Below are 15,181 nucleotides of genomic sequence, written 5' to 3'. Positions count from 1 at the left end.
GAAACTTTCCTTAATTCAGTGTCGGTACGACTGGAGTCACGACTTGCGCAACTAAACAAGAGGCTAAATTCATGCAAATATCTGGCTAATCGGTATTATTGGCCTCATAACCACACAAAAACTTATTTTACCACAATGCGTCATCCCTGAGATTTATATACTTCAACTGCGGCGTGAAATGTTAACACACACACACACTATACCAGGGGTGTCAAACATCCGGCCCGCGAAGCAATTCCAAGTAGATTGAAAAAAATGTCTGCATAGATCGGTGCAATTGTTGAGATTTTTTAAAAGAAATACATGCATCAAAAATGCCCCAAGACACCGAATGCCGATCATGTTCACAGGCCCCATTTCAAACATCCGTCAGGGGTGTTTAGGTGTCACTCTGTTCACCATTACGATCAATTCGCTGACATTGACATTGATTCCGGGACGGCAAAACAGTATTCATTGAGTTCAGAGAGTCACGGGAAAGTGGACCATAGAGAGTGATTGAGTGAAGCAAAAACGGCATTCCGACACCCTTGTGTGCAAGTTATTATAGTTACCAATAATAGAATTTAAATATCTGTTGTCGCAATGCTGTGTCACTTCTGACTCACAGATTCACGGCCTACAGAGAAACCCGAATCGCGATTATATAATAATAAAACCAAATTGCTACGTCTGCGTTTACAGTTGAATCTCTTGTATTCGTCACAACGTAGCCTATACGCAGGACTATCGCCAAAGTAAGATTATAACAAAGGACGCCTAGAATGATGACAGTTTATATCGGCGGTAGAGCCACTGTTTTAGCGGTTTATAACTGCATTCAACAGGCCAATCATCGTATTTTGGACAATTCCATTGCTTGTGAATAACGGTATTGTTGAAATATAACTCCTATGATCCGTAATATAATGTAATATACAGTTGTACAAATCGGCTTCTAAATATGTTATTCAATGGAAATACAATGGCAAGGATTTTGCGGTAACATTTTGGAATCATTTGACCAGTCCGGCCCGCGAGCGATCTGAAGGCTTGAATCCGGCCCGCGACGCCATTTGAGTTTGACACCCCAGCACTATACCAATTAATATCAAGGCATGCATGCAATTTTATAACGGTGTGATTATTCAAGTGTAACGTCCACAAGCGGAAGGCGAGCGTTAATAATGTCTAGTTCCCCTCCCACAGGAAAGCGAAATTTATTTAGAGTACTACCCGCTCTGTAGTTTGCATGACTCACCGATGCGAAGGATAGGGATTCAACTCTGCTGCCGATGAATGAAAATGGACAAACATACTGTACGTGGATAATGATATTGATATTATTAACACTGGTCAACCAACAGACTGTTACAGGAATTTACATTTCTATGTTGAATACATCCGAAAATAGCATAATTTATAGCTGGGGTCGCCAACTCAAAATGGGTCGCGGGCCACTTTTCAAAATTCCTGGAGGCCGCGGGCCGCAAGACTTCAATATCGAGATTAAAATAGGCAACGCAGTTTAACAACCACGTTTCATAACTCTACGTTAGTACAATTAGTACAATTCTGTGCTCTCTAACATGGGCGACGGGCATAGTCACCACAAAAGAAATAATATTTTATTGTAGAAACACAAAAATAACAAAAATATCAGGATCATCAATTTCATTCTATTTTGAACTATGAGCTGCGCACGATGCCTGACAACACTCTGTAGCAACTATAACAACGGTGACCAACCTTTTTGCTATTCACGACCGCATTTCGATTACTCATGTATCTTGCGGCTGCATAATGAACTAAATGGGGCCAAATACCCACGTTAAACTGTTCATGTCCATTGGCGGTATACTCCGGACTAATCTATTTACTTATATCGGTGTACTATGCGCAGCGAAATCGTGAGTAGTCATGTTATGAAGAGCCACAGGGATTAGTTCTGTAGTCAACCCAAGTGCGAAAATTTTTTCACTTTCATTAGGGGATTTTGTCAATGAATATTAGCATAGTTTGACATATTACAATCAAATATTTATCCTTTCTCGGCCACTGTGATCAGATTCACCGGTAGGGTTGAAGCAGGGGGTGTATTCGAAAACTTAGGGAAGTTAATAATGCGGTGCTGCGTCTTTGTGTGCCAATTCTTATTAATCCACTTTGTTGCATGCAATTATTTCTTGACCTCCCATCAGATTTGTCGGTATAGTGGAGATATAGCCTATTTGATTCGCCCAAATGCAGGCCTACCAGAAACAAATTTCATTCATGATGAGGAGAACACGATTAAAAATTGTATTTCTTTATGGGGCGCATGCATCATTTTCCTCTACTGTTTGCGTCTGTACTGTAGGACTCAGATTACAAAGGACACTACTATATTAAAAGCGAAAATTAATTGAACCCCGCCTAACGCGCAGAAAATTTCAAGAATAACTCAAACCTCTCATTAAGTAGGGAGTCAATTCACAAGTTCAATTTGCATATTGACGGCCGCCAACAATCCTAATTGAATTAAGTGTCGACGGCCGCATACTTTTCCTTCTACTGCCGCAGATTGGCCACCCCTGGACTAAAGAATCGATATTGGGGTTAGCTAGACACGGTAGCCTACTAGCTGGAAAACTATCTCCTCGTAAAGCATGGTCTTTTGGAGAGGCCGAAATCGTTTTTCAAACGCATCAGTCTCGGCAATGGTGGGACATTGTACATCAAGGCAATATGCCCAATGCCCATTGCCCATTCATATCAGCAAATTCTTCCTCCTTGGAATGATATTACCATACGAATCCGTATTAGATAGTGAGGAATAGTGATATTGGGCACAGTAGAATGGCTTACTTTGAACACCAGCGACAATATGTTTAAACTGAAATCAATTTCAGCATTTCAAAATGTAAGCGTTATTCTGAAATTTCTCCAAATCAGGTCGCGGGCCGCAAAATATGTCCTCGCGGGCCGCGTGTTGGTGACCCCTGATTTATAGCGATGTTCGTGACTAACTACTTGCGTACATATATGATGATAAGAGGGGCAAAAGAGGTATTTACTGGTGAGAGTATTGTTTGTACTATAGGACTGCACCGTATATATTTGGGGAAACAAGATTTTAGAACGCTAAGAACGAAGCAGGGAACGACCAAAGGAATCCACGGGTAACGAAAAGGTGGAAGCCACTATTTAACAGGGATCTTTACCGGATTCTTCTCAATCAAATTTCCGGTGGCGTCACATATACTCCATATTTTGCCCATCTCCTTTTTTACATCGAAGGCCAGTTTTTCCAAATAATATTTCTCCTTTTCCATAGCTTCCGTACCAGCAGTGTTCTGGTGAAGTTCATTTAGCCGGTGTGTCTAGAGCAGTTCAATCAAAAGGTTGTCGAATTGAGTAAACACGACATAGTTTATTGAATAGTACTCTATAACAGTTCATCTCAACTCCAGAGATGGAAACTGCAACAAATCTAAACATTGAATAGTATTTTGTCATGAGCACTATTGCAGAATTATTCGTTTTTAATTCATAGCATACAATCTTGATGGACACATATTTGTATTTATTGATCCAGTATACCAACCAGTTCACGAATTTCATCTTCAGACAACCCATCAGACAATCTACATTCGCGCTCTGAAATTGTCTTCAATGATATCAATCCCATTTTAGTAATGGTAATGTGGGATTTCAAAGACCCCGGGGTTATCACCACATCTCCGCCGTCATCGAATATCTAAATAAAAACGAGACCAAATCAAAGCCCATGCGAGCTTGTCAAGTCGAGGGATGTATTTCGAATACCACGCATGAGCGATCAAAGAAATCATGAAATGTCTACGCGTAACGGTAACCTAATGTAACCCATTACTGGTCGCCTTGTCCGCCATTAACAAATGATCAACTGAGCATGCGGTGCTGATATTTCTAGTTTCCCAAACAATATTAGTTATTGGCTGCGCCCAGCAATTCGTTGTAAAATTTACAGAGATTTCCCAGTAAATCTACCAGATTTTTTACAGTGTGGACGAAATTCCATAACATTACATTTTGAAAAGTATAAATTATGCGAACCTTGAAATCTTTTTTTGAGTCGACAGGCCTGGCTTCTTCAAATTTAGACAATGATGTATTTCGTTCTGCCAGCAAATTTCGTTCGTTATCCTTGATCGAATATGTCAGTACATCTTTGATATCGAAATGATTCTGAAATATTATTTCGGAAATAGAGGTCCACGAAAAATGCAAAATCCCCAAATTCCCAAATCCCAATTTCGAATGGAACCAAACCTTCACCGGATCCGGTTCAATGTATTGTGCTGCCAGCGCTCCAGCACCAAGGACGATAATTTCATCGGTGTTAATGCCAATCACGTCTATTTTCTCGTGAAGATGGTCCATATCCTTCAGTAGCTTTTTGACTAACGGCAAGCGGGTAGAACCCCCGATCAGTATGATGTTAGAAACCTTTCAAAATGAAATACTGTGTCTCCGAGAATAACAATCCCCATATGTTGCTTCCCCGTTACAGACTGTAATTCCTGACGGCTACTTGCAATATTCAGTATCGAAGCAGATATTTAGAGCAGTGGTTCTTAACAGGGGTTTAAACGGGGCTCGCAGATACAGCTAGGCTAGACCAAGTGGTCTATGGTCTTGCACATACCTTCAAGTTTAATCTAAATATGACGTGGAAGAGGTTGAAGTCCGGTCGGTCTTTTCGGGTTAGAAATTGAGTATGGGAAATATTTCGCGTTGAATAGCGCCCGATTACCACTCGATTAACGATATGATAGTTATGTACTAATCAAAATCAATGTTGTTTGAAATTTAAACTAACACCTGGGCTCGCGTCCAATGTTCCTTCTAAGCTGCGCGGGTGGACAATTGCACACTGCCGACACGGTCTCTATACAGAAAATCTAAGCTGCGTACAAAAACGCCGATGTGATGACCTATTTTATTCGTCACGCACTCGTGTCCACGGGACCACGCAGTGACTTGGTTAGTGCGCTCAGACTCGTGAAAAATTGGAGGGAACATTGTTCGTGCCCTATATGAACGTACCCCGACTGTTCCTCTGCGAATGACCATACATTGTTGTTGTATTGGGTTACGTTTCCGTTTTCTGTAGCTAGTAAATCAACGGAAAATGTCTTATATCCATACAGAAACAGTAATTAGTAGGGACGGTGTGAACGTGAGGTTCACGTTCGCGTTCTGTGTGTGAACCTCGGAAATTTCGAGGTTCGCGTTCACAACAGAACCTTGGTAGGTTCTGCACTGTGAACCTTTTTCATATATTGCAATTTTCACTTTATTATAAATCTTTGGTTCCAATTTATTGCATTTTAACTGCGGGCCACTCTATGCATGGCGCTGGCAGCATTAAAAATCAACACTAAACGAGCATGCACCTTGAAAATCTCAAAAGTTTCACTGGCTTTGTGACAAAAGTTTGCTCAAAATATCCAGCTTTCCGTTTGTGAATATTTAGTGACTCTCTGCTGTGAGCTTGACCCGCAATCACACAACATCACGAGCGAAATACGTAGTCAGCAAAGGATGCTTATTCAACCAATCAATAAGATTGATATCATTTTCTGATGTAACAATTCGAGGAGGCGTACGGGTGTTGCGCTGTCTTCAAAAACGATGCAAAACAAATTTGACTCAATTCGAAGCTCAATCTGACTCAATCCGAATTCAGTTTTTCTTTGATAATTCTGGGATTATCCTTGATTGGTGGATCATCCCAGAATTATCATAAAAAAACTTGAATAACTCCGCTTCTGCAGCTTGGAATTGAGTCAAATTTGTTTTCCATCGTTTTTGAAGACAGCGCAACAATTTCACAAGGTTGGAAGGAAAATTTGAAAATTATTTTTTTTTTGCATTTTTAGGCAAATTCAAAATTTTGAAACTCTACGAAATCCGCGAATATTGGTTGGAATCAATTCATATTTGGTGTGCGTCGTTTTTTAAGGCAACCTAACGATTTAATCAAGCAACCAGCAAGATTCAGGAAAAAAGATTATTTTTGAACATCCCTAATGTGCACCCGCTAAACAAGGTATCAGATCAGACATTTTAGGTATCATTTTCAAGCGCCACCTGCTACAAATTAAGATTGACGTTTTGGGAGCATGATAAAAATCATTACGACGGCAATTTCTTCTTCCAAGAAGTCTACAAGTGACCGTCAATCGTACGTGTTAACAGACAGTATAACACATACACACACGCATGGTTCGGCCGAGTAACTTACATATCGTTATCCTTGTTTCGCGTAACGAAATATTTGATATATCGCAGTACTTCACGATATTTCGATTGGATATAGATAGAAATCGTTCCAAAAAAACTATATACGTCGGTATGCTACTGCCGATTTAATTTCTTGATCTGCAGACGACTGTACGAGTTCATAACTGCTACAACTTTGCACATAGTCGTCCCACAGATGCCATGAGTAGATTTGGGTGAAGGTGCTGGTCATTTTTAACTAATAACATCGCGAAACTGAATGGTCGCGCCACATTTCCAAATCGAAATTTGGGGTCGCGACCATAAAAAGTTTAGGAACCCCTGGTTCATAGATACATATGCCTAAAACAATTGCGCCATTGCACATCGAAAAATCAGGACTCACTCTTTTTTTCTTACTCTTGCACCAATCTAATGATTTTTGGAGAGCAGATTCAAGTCCATCAATTATCGGACTGCAAGCTGTCCTAAAGGCTTCTCTTCCAATTGTTTTCATCTCTCTTTTGCCGTCTCGGTATTCCAGTCTCATGTGACTAATCCTGGAAGAATGCATTATTTTATCACAATACGCTAGATACTTTTATTTCATAGGGATAATACTTCTTGTTAGGCTGACAAAAGCTGGTCTTCACATCCTCTATCACTGTTTCCAGATTTGTGACCTCGTTAGATGGATTCATAGCATCTATTAAATTTCTATTGATATCTCTACCTGTAATATGAGAAAATTTCAGTTTAAGTGATTTACTATGGAAGTATGATAATTTCACAAGTACACACACACACACACACACACACACACACACACACACACACACACACACACACACACACACACACACACACACACACACACACACACACACACACACATACACATACACACACACATACACACACACGCAGGCCTATTTGCATAATCGTTCTGCAGCAACAACGCTCAGTATGGGATTTACCTTCTAAGAAAAAGCAATAAGCAATGACCAATCCATATACATCAGCTTGCTCAATCGACATGCATGGGAAACTGGACATTGTAAACAAGACATGGCATGATATGGAAATTTCCAAGATTGGTATGGAGTTTTGCCAGAATCATGACATTGATCCTAATTTCGAGTTGTCGAATCGATTGCATGCCTTGGAACATCATTTCTTGAGAGGTCTATGATCATTGTTCATATCTCAAATTGCCACTCAGACTTACCCACCCCGGTTGACATATATTTGAAGATAACAACTTCGTGCAACGCGCATTAAAGAAAAAAGAAGTAATAATATTTATTCCATTCTGAATAGCATGAAAATGTAAGATATTCGACCGCTGCCGCGATAAAGCTCACCCTTCGCTTATCGTTACTTCCACTACGTAAACTACTAAAAAGAGTTTTTAAATCGTAGAATCAGAGAATGTCGCAGTTACATGAATATTATTAACAACTTGTTGACTTTAGAAATCATTTCCCGCGCTTTGTTCGGATGATAATCGCGTGATCACTATTTGACATAAGCATCACTATTATTATAATTCAAAAATATGTAGCTTGTCTCGGAGCGACTTTACGCCACACCGACATCAACACGCCTTGTAACTTCATGAACCATGTTACATCTGATAAAATAATGGATACCCTGATCTTGGCCGAGGAAGCGAATGAGTACGACCCACACATTGGCGGGGGAATCGGACATTTGATCCGCCGTCTCAAAATCCCTAATAACTGTTGCGATGTAAAATTGTATTCTAAAATATATTCTAATTCAGTGGCTCCCAACCTTGTCTTCATTCTCCACTTTAGATTTATTCCAAGCCTTCATTTCCCGCTACCCAAAATTTCTGTGATTGGAGCAGGTATTTGCTTGTTTGAGTACACAAGACACTCAAGCACACAACCACAACAGTACGCAAGACAATCGCCCATAACTTCAATATAAAACGTATGGTGAGCCGATACCGGTAACCCTCAAAATTTTGGTTCTATACCAATACCGAGAAAACCATTACCGAGAATGGACATTACCGAGAATGCCATTACCGAGAATGGACATTACCGAGAATGGACACCACCGAGAATGGACATTACCGAGAATGGCCAATGTCAAGAATATAGCTTACTGGGACTGACGTTGTCGAGAAATTTATACGTGAGCATCGATACCGAATGTGGCGACGCCGTGATGCACACACACGACCTGTGCATATGCATAACATGCCTGCATTGCATATATTGCATTCTCGGTAATGTCCATTCTCGTTGATGTCCATTCTCGGTAATGTCCATTCTCTGTGGTGTCCATTCTCGGTAATGGCATTCTCGGTAATGGTTTTCTCGGTATTGACCGGACACCAAAATTTTGCGAAAGCGGTATTTCGCGTCATACAGGTCGTGCTATATGCGTTTGTGACGCCAAGATTGGTTATCCGGAGATACGGAATGAGATTTTGTGAACAACACGGAATAAAATTTCCGATACATACATTCTAGAGCAGCGGTTCTCAACCGGGGGTCCGCGAAGCAATTTCAGGGGGTCCGCGAGACCTCTAAATTTTTAAAGTGGTTAAAAACCTAATTTTTATTTTATTTTTTTATTTGAGAAAGCATGAGGCAGCTTCACACCACAACTGCTAAAACCTCATGACTCAGATCATCATATTATTCGTCTGACATGGACTATCGTAGTGTGGAAACTCATTTTCATTGCCAATTTTCCAATAACCTGCTGATACAAACATATTGCTGTTTAGAGACGTTTTGTTGGGGTTTGTGGAAAAAATAAAAATATGAAGATAGTAACGTCAATCAGGGTGACTTCGTAATGTCTGCGAAACCTTCTCGATTTGAAGTTGTCAGTCTCATCAAATTAGTGAACAGTCGTTAGAAATAAAAATTTCTGAAGTATTTCCATAATTTGTCCCAATGCAGGGAACAGCTTCTTGGATGGACAGAACTTTAATATACAATTGCATAATATATTCATATTGAAATGAACCCGAATAATTTCGGCTGACAGTCGTCATAAATCGGACAATGATATAGGCTAGCTGCTCTTAAAGCTCGGCTATCAGATTTGGCTCATTCTTATTGCGGATGCCCTAGCGAAAAGGCTGATGTTTTGATGAAGAAGGAATGTTTCGTTGCTATCAAAGCATTACGCTCCAACCCTGAAATTCATATCACCAGTTTTATTGGTATGCAGCCTTATCTTGTTTGTTAATGTTCAATTGTTCATGGTCAAAAATGTTGGCTCGTAAATATATATGTGCAGAACAAGTCGTCTCATGACAGTCTTTCTCTGGTAGGAAAACTTGGATCCATTCTTTGGAGCATAAAATTTGTCTATAATACTTTTAGATTAGGATTTCACTTTGACGGTAGAAACTCTCTGTCGCGGGCTAAATCCGGCCCGCGGTCCGTATGTTGCCCATCCCTGCGCTAGATCCTGGACGTGATATGTTCATAAAATATGTGTTTCTTCATTTTGGTGCCATAAATGTAGCGATCACACCAAAAGTATCATCGGAAGCGTTATGCGTTAATATTGCATTAGCCTCCATCTATCTTTGCGGAAATGGTTTTCGGCACTCTTCGTTCATATCAAAACGAAGACGCAGATTATCAAGACACGACCACGTAGCCTACTTCAAGAAATACAGCAGCAAAATTAGCTGTGAGATAATAAAAGTCCACCAATTTCTAGATAAATAGTATGATGTTATCTTCAAGAAAAATCATTATTTTGCTGTTTATCACAAACCTACAGTTCATATTTGTACAAGACATATGACGGTTGCACCATAATAGAGCTAAAATTGAACTAAAACTTGAGGGGGTGCGCGAGGGGTCGTGACGGTCAAAAGGGGTCCGCGAAGCCAAAAAGGTTGAGAACCACTGTTCTAGAGCAGTTAACTGGTAACGGTAATCGCGCATGTGTCTCCGTAAATATGTAGACTGTCCTGTATATACTGTTTAACAAATGAGTCTATTCCACACCAAAAAACATTATATTACCCACTAGCGGGGAATTCCACAACGGTTGTGAACCACTGTTCTAATGTTACAATACCTTGTTTATAGGTTTATGTAATTTTGTAGATTATATTACTGCTTGCAGCAACTAGTTTTGCATGTAATGATCTTATGTTGTGATTCCCAAATAATCCCGTATATATATTGTACGTTCCGTCTTCGATGATTAGGCCGCCATATATCGCAAAGAAATCGGAGATAGAATTGGTGCATGAGGGCTGTTTGAATGTATGATTTCATCCAAAATAATTGGAATAAAAAGACCGGAAAATTTCCACAAATCACAAATATAGTATTATCTGAGAAGCTTTCTGTAAAAATATGGACAGAGTATTAATATTTTATGGGGTAATGTTGTTATGAAATGGAAAGTTGTTAGCGAGGTATGGAACGATTGAGGCGATTATAGCAATTGTGGTAGTGTGATTGATGAATGTTTGATCGTGCTAGACAGTAACCTTAAATGTTGCCTCTCTTTCGTTATTGTGCGCGTGCTAGTTGTACATCGTGTTTAGTACTTATTTTCTGCTGCTGTGTGAGGAACGTGCGTTCCGGCTTTGGCAATAAACCAGCTCACACTTGATAGTTGTCGTGCAGCGTGCCTTCTGTTAAAATTCAATAAAAACTTTCCATTCCATAACATGCCCTGGTTTTAAAGTTAATATATGTGGAGAAAGACGGGCTACTTTGCAAAAGCAAAAAAGTTGAGTAGTCGACATTTACCAGAGCAATCAATTATTATGAATGCTAAACGATCGACTATAATTATCTTCGATTTTTTTCAAATGTCATCTGTCTAATCCATTACGATTACAAATAACAATTAGCTCATATCAGGTAGAGAGACGGATTGAGAAATTTACATCTTCCCGTCAAATTGTTTTCAAAAAAATAATTTATATTGTTACCAATAAGACAAACAGAAGAAATTAAATTTAAATGCTGAAAGAATAATATTTTACAGCCAACAAATGATTTGTACGATTATCCTCAGCAAGAAATCTGGATTGTCCTGATCCAAATTATTGAATGCATGAACTTTCAGCGTATACTATGCTGCGTATCAAGATCTGAAACAATCGAGGCGACCTACCACCAACTGATGATTTGGCCGCAGTGAATTCCACCGTGACTGAAGAGTTAGTGACATGACAGATGCTAACTGCAAGAGATCCGGCTCCAATGTGGATGATCATTGTTTCCTGTAAAATCGTAAATTTACCGTCTGCAATTTCGACATCGATACCAAAATTGATAATTATTTAAAGCAGCAACGTCAAACCTCGCTCCTGCTTTGAATACTTGCTGGATTGCTTGCTTGCTGGAAAATGCAATTCAATATTGATTATAAAATATAACATGAGCAAGCATTTAAAATACAAACCAGGGCATGATGAGGAATGTTCGCATAGCATATCGCTGCTGCAGTAGTATCGTTAACTAGTTCTTTCAACTTAATTTTCGCGATTCGTGCTGCATTGACAATGGCTTTTCTTTTCAAATGGTTGAATGAAGAAGGAACTGTAACTACGATCCCAGAAACTTGCTTAGGTCCCAATGTTTTTTCAGCAACTTGAACCAAGTAATTCAGAAATATAGCCAAAACTTCTTCTGGATAAAACAAGGTAATCTTTCCCAGGTACCACACCTAGAAATAGAATTGATTGTGCGATTGCATTTTGACATGAAACTGTCATGATCGTAAGTTTCGAAACTGTAAATTCAATAATCACTGTCGCAGTCAGGTAGGACACATTTGCGCACACGTGTCGAATCGTGTCCACCAGACGATTTCATACGGTCCGCGTTGTAATGCGGAGTGAATAAAAGGAAAGACTGTACTGGTATGTTCACATCGCTCAGGAGTTAGTCAACCCCCAAAAGAACATTGGCCCAACATAGGCTGTTCAATCTGGTTAGTGAAACTCTTACGCCCTTCATTTCACGACTATTCCAAAGCCCGACACTAATGTTATGAGACGTAGCAGTGTATGTGTTATCTCATCGCGCAAGTCAAAGTGAGGTAATTTCCAAATTCCTGATTGGATGTTGTCAATATTATTGGAATGGGATCAGGGATGTCTAGATATCCCTGAATGGGATCTAAATATTTTCGGACTCCAAACGATAGGTAAAAATCAATCGGCAGATACCATACAATGAGCTAGTTTTGTAATTCCTAACTTAATATTGACGCGGTAACTGCATGATCCATTCTCACTATCTAACCAGTTTGAATGTATGCAAATCAAATTTATATTAAAGCAGGACCTAAACTCTCGTTGATGGATGTTCCTGTTCGACTCATTACTACCAGCCTTTTTATCGTCGTGACGAATTTCCGTTTTGAAAATATTGCACCGTCCACCTCTAATTTCGGAGACTGATTAGTAACAAAGGGGCAGAATATTTGCGGCCCCAGAAAATAGGCAAGCGACCTCTGGGTTGAAAACCACTGTGATTTCATATAGCATTAGAACATCAATATTGTACTATACTGTTGTCAATGGCCCATATTATGTTCATCAAAGAGTAGGGATGGTGTGAACGCGAGGTTCACGTTCGCGTTCTGTGTGTGAACCTCGGAAATTTAGAGGTTCGCGTTCACAACAGAACCTTGGTAGGTTCTGCACTGTGAACCTTTTTCCTATATTACAATTTTCACTTCATTATTACATCTTTGATTTGAATTTATTGCATTTCAACTGCGGGCCACTCTATGCATGATGCTGGCAGCATAAAAAAATCAACACAAAACGAGCATGCCCCTTGACAATCACAAAATTTTTTCTTGCTTTGTTACAAAAGTTTGCTCGAAATATCCAGTTTTCCGGTTGTGAATATTTAGTGACTCTCTGCTGTGATATTGAGCCGCACTCACACAACATCACGAGCAAAACACACTACATGTAGTCAGCGAATGACGCTTATCCAACCAATAAATGAGATTGATATCGTTTTCTGATGTAAAAATATAGCAGGTTTACTGTAGCCTATCATTAAAACCAAATCCGAGCGATTGAGGTGTTGACTACAGCTGTAGGCCTATAACTTGTTGGAATATCAGTAGAAAGTATAGAAACCTGTTTTACACTCTGCTCAATATCAATGTAGCAATAATCAGACGCCGAATGCATTGTCCGGTCTGGCCTAGACTTTGAAGACGTATGCTTATATTCCCTGGCAAGTCCCCGCCGAAATTGTCGGCAAAGCGTCGACGATATTGATTTTATGGGATTACTATATGATTTGATTGCCTCGGTTGATACATTTAGTGACGTTTGAAACGCCAATATGTACCTCAGCATTGTGGCATTATGTGGCCCGAGTCGTCGCTAGGTATCGTGTACATTAATTTAGACTAAAAGATAGGGCTGGAATTAGCAATATGACGTCACGTGACGTCATGAGGTTCACGTTCGCGTTCACACAGAACCTTTCAAAAAGGTTCGCGTTCACACGAACCTGAACCTTTCAGAGGTTCACACCATCCCTATCAAACAGTGGCGGCTCGTGACAATATCGGGTGGTGGGGCACGGGCTGCAAGCGACTTTTTATCAAGATGACGTCACAATGGCGTTTTCCAACGTAAACAAGTAACTTAATGATGGTACGGTAACATGAATTTCCCGGCAACAGTGATTTTAACGTATGTGCCACGAGAGGTCCGCTGGTGAGCTGTGACTTGAAGTGTGGTAACTGCGTAAACGGCGTACGGAACAAAGATTCAACACGGTTCATGTTCGCATTAGACCTGACTAATTATCTGCAGAAATGGAAATGACTATTACTCGAGAGATAGCGTAAGCCTAATTGGAAAGGTCAACGAATTCGGACAGATACGCAATTGTTATCTCATAGATTGGGCCTGTCCTATTGAATCCAAAACATCATTGTAAAGGACTAAGAATAGCAGCCTCGGAAATTTGGTCTCGGTACAGCATAAGAGATTTTGGCCTTGAAACTGGAGACTGTAACACGACACATACGTTTTTATTACTGTCTTATAGGTCTGCTGCGAAATCGCCTTTGAAAAATATATTACCGAATAAATACGTGGATGAAAGCCTTAAACTTGGTACACTGTTACATGACATTATCAAGAAGTGGCCTCATGGCCCTTTTCGGTATGGTACACTGTCAAAATTAATGCGAACAGACCAACACCGAATTTTGCGTAAAATTTACTGAGGAATAGGCTGATCAAGTGACGAGGGGTTGTACGCAAATGGCTTGAAGGCCACAATTTCACGGTGAAATTGACATTGGAGAATATACGATCAAAGTAAATATTTGAATGCAAACTGAGAATGATATCATCATCTCACTTAACGTTACCGCAGATACACCGGCTTTTGCGTGAAATCCGCAATGTGTTGTAGGCTAAAGTGTCAGATCGGAGCACATCTTTACCATACTCGACCTTGATAACGAAATTACTGCCCAAATCATTGAGTGTCAACCTTGAGACTTGGCACAGCGTTCGATACTAAAATCAAGACATACCGTGCAAAAGCTTATGACGGATCTAGGTAAGGAGCATCGTTAAAATCAATAGAGACCAATACCGGCTTTGCGTATAATCTGTTAGCGATAAATGACGAGTCAGCTCTCACTCGAATTAGGAAACGAAATTACCACTAACACAGTTCAGTGACAAACTTAAAACTTGGTACAGCGTTCGATACTAACATTAAGACTTACCGTGCCAAATGTCATAACCGATCTCAGTATTGAACACCGTCAAAACCAATGGATACCAATACCGGCTTTTGAGTAAAATCTGTTTGCGATACATGACGGATCAGCACACACTCAACTTCGGAAACGGAATTACTACCCTAAACTCTAAGTAGAAACCCTGAAACTTGGGGCAGTGTTAAATACCACCATCACGACATGA

The 15,181-nt window shown here is 39.9% G+C and overlaps 2 long non-coding RNA genes across 2 annotated transcripts in view; one reads left to right on the top strand and one right to left on the bottom strand.

Moving 5' to 3' along the window:
- LOC145451941 (uncharacterized) overlaps positions 1 to 15,181 on the bottom strand; it is a 200,702-nt gene that overhangs the window by 90,554 nt on the left and 94,967 nt on the right. The window lies entirely within an intron of this gene.
- LOC145451940 (uncharacterized) overlaps positions 9,642 to 15,181 on the top strand; it is a 45,861-nt gene continuing 40,321 nt past the window's right edge. Inside the window, exon 1 of the long non-coding RNA XR_013919137.1 lies at positions 9,642 to 10,141. This is a non-coding gene — a long non-coding RNA (uncharacterized LOC145451940). The remainder of the gene's footprint in view (positions 10,142 to 15,181) is intronic.

Source organism: Botryllus schlosseri, chromosome 12 (genome assembly GCF_051294905.1).
Source record: "Botryllus schlosseri isolate E-star chromosome 12, Bs_hap1, whole genome shotgun sequence".
Classification (NCBI taxonomy): Eukaryota; Metazoa; Chordata; class Ascidiacea; order Stolidobranchia; family Styelidae; genus Botryllus; species Botryllus schlosseri.
Note: the sequence above shows the minus strand (reverse complement) of the source record. Positions and strands in the feature narration are given on the sequence as shown.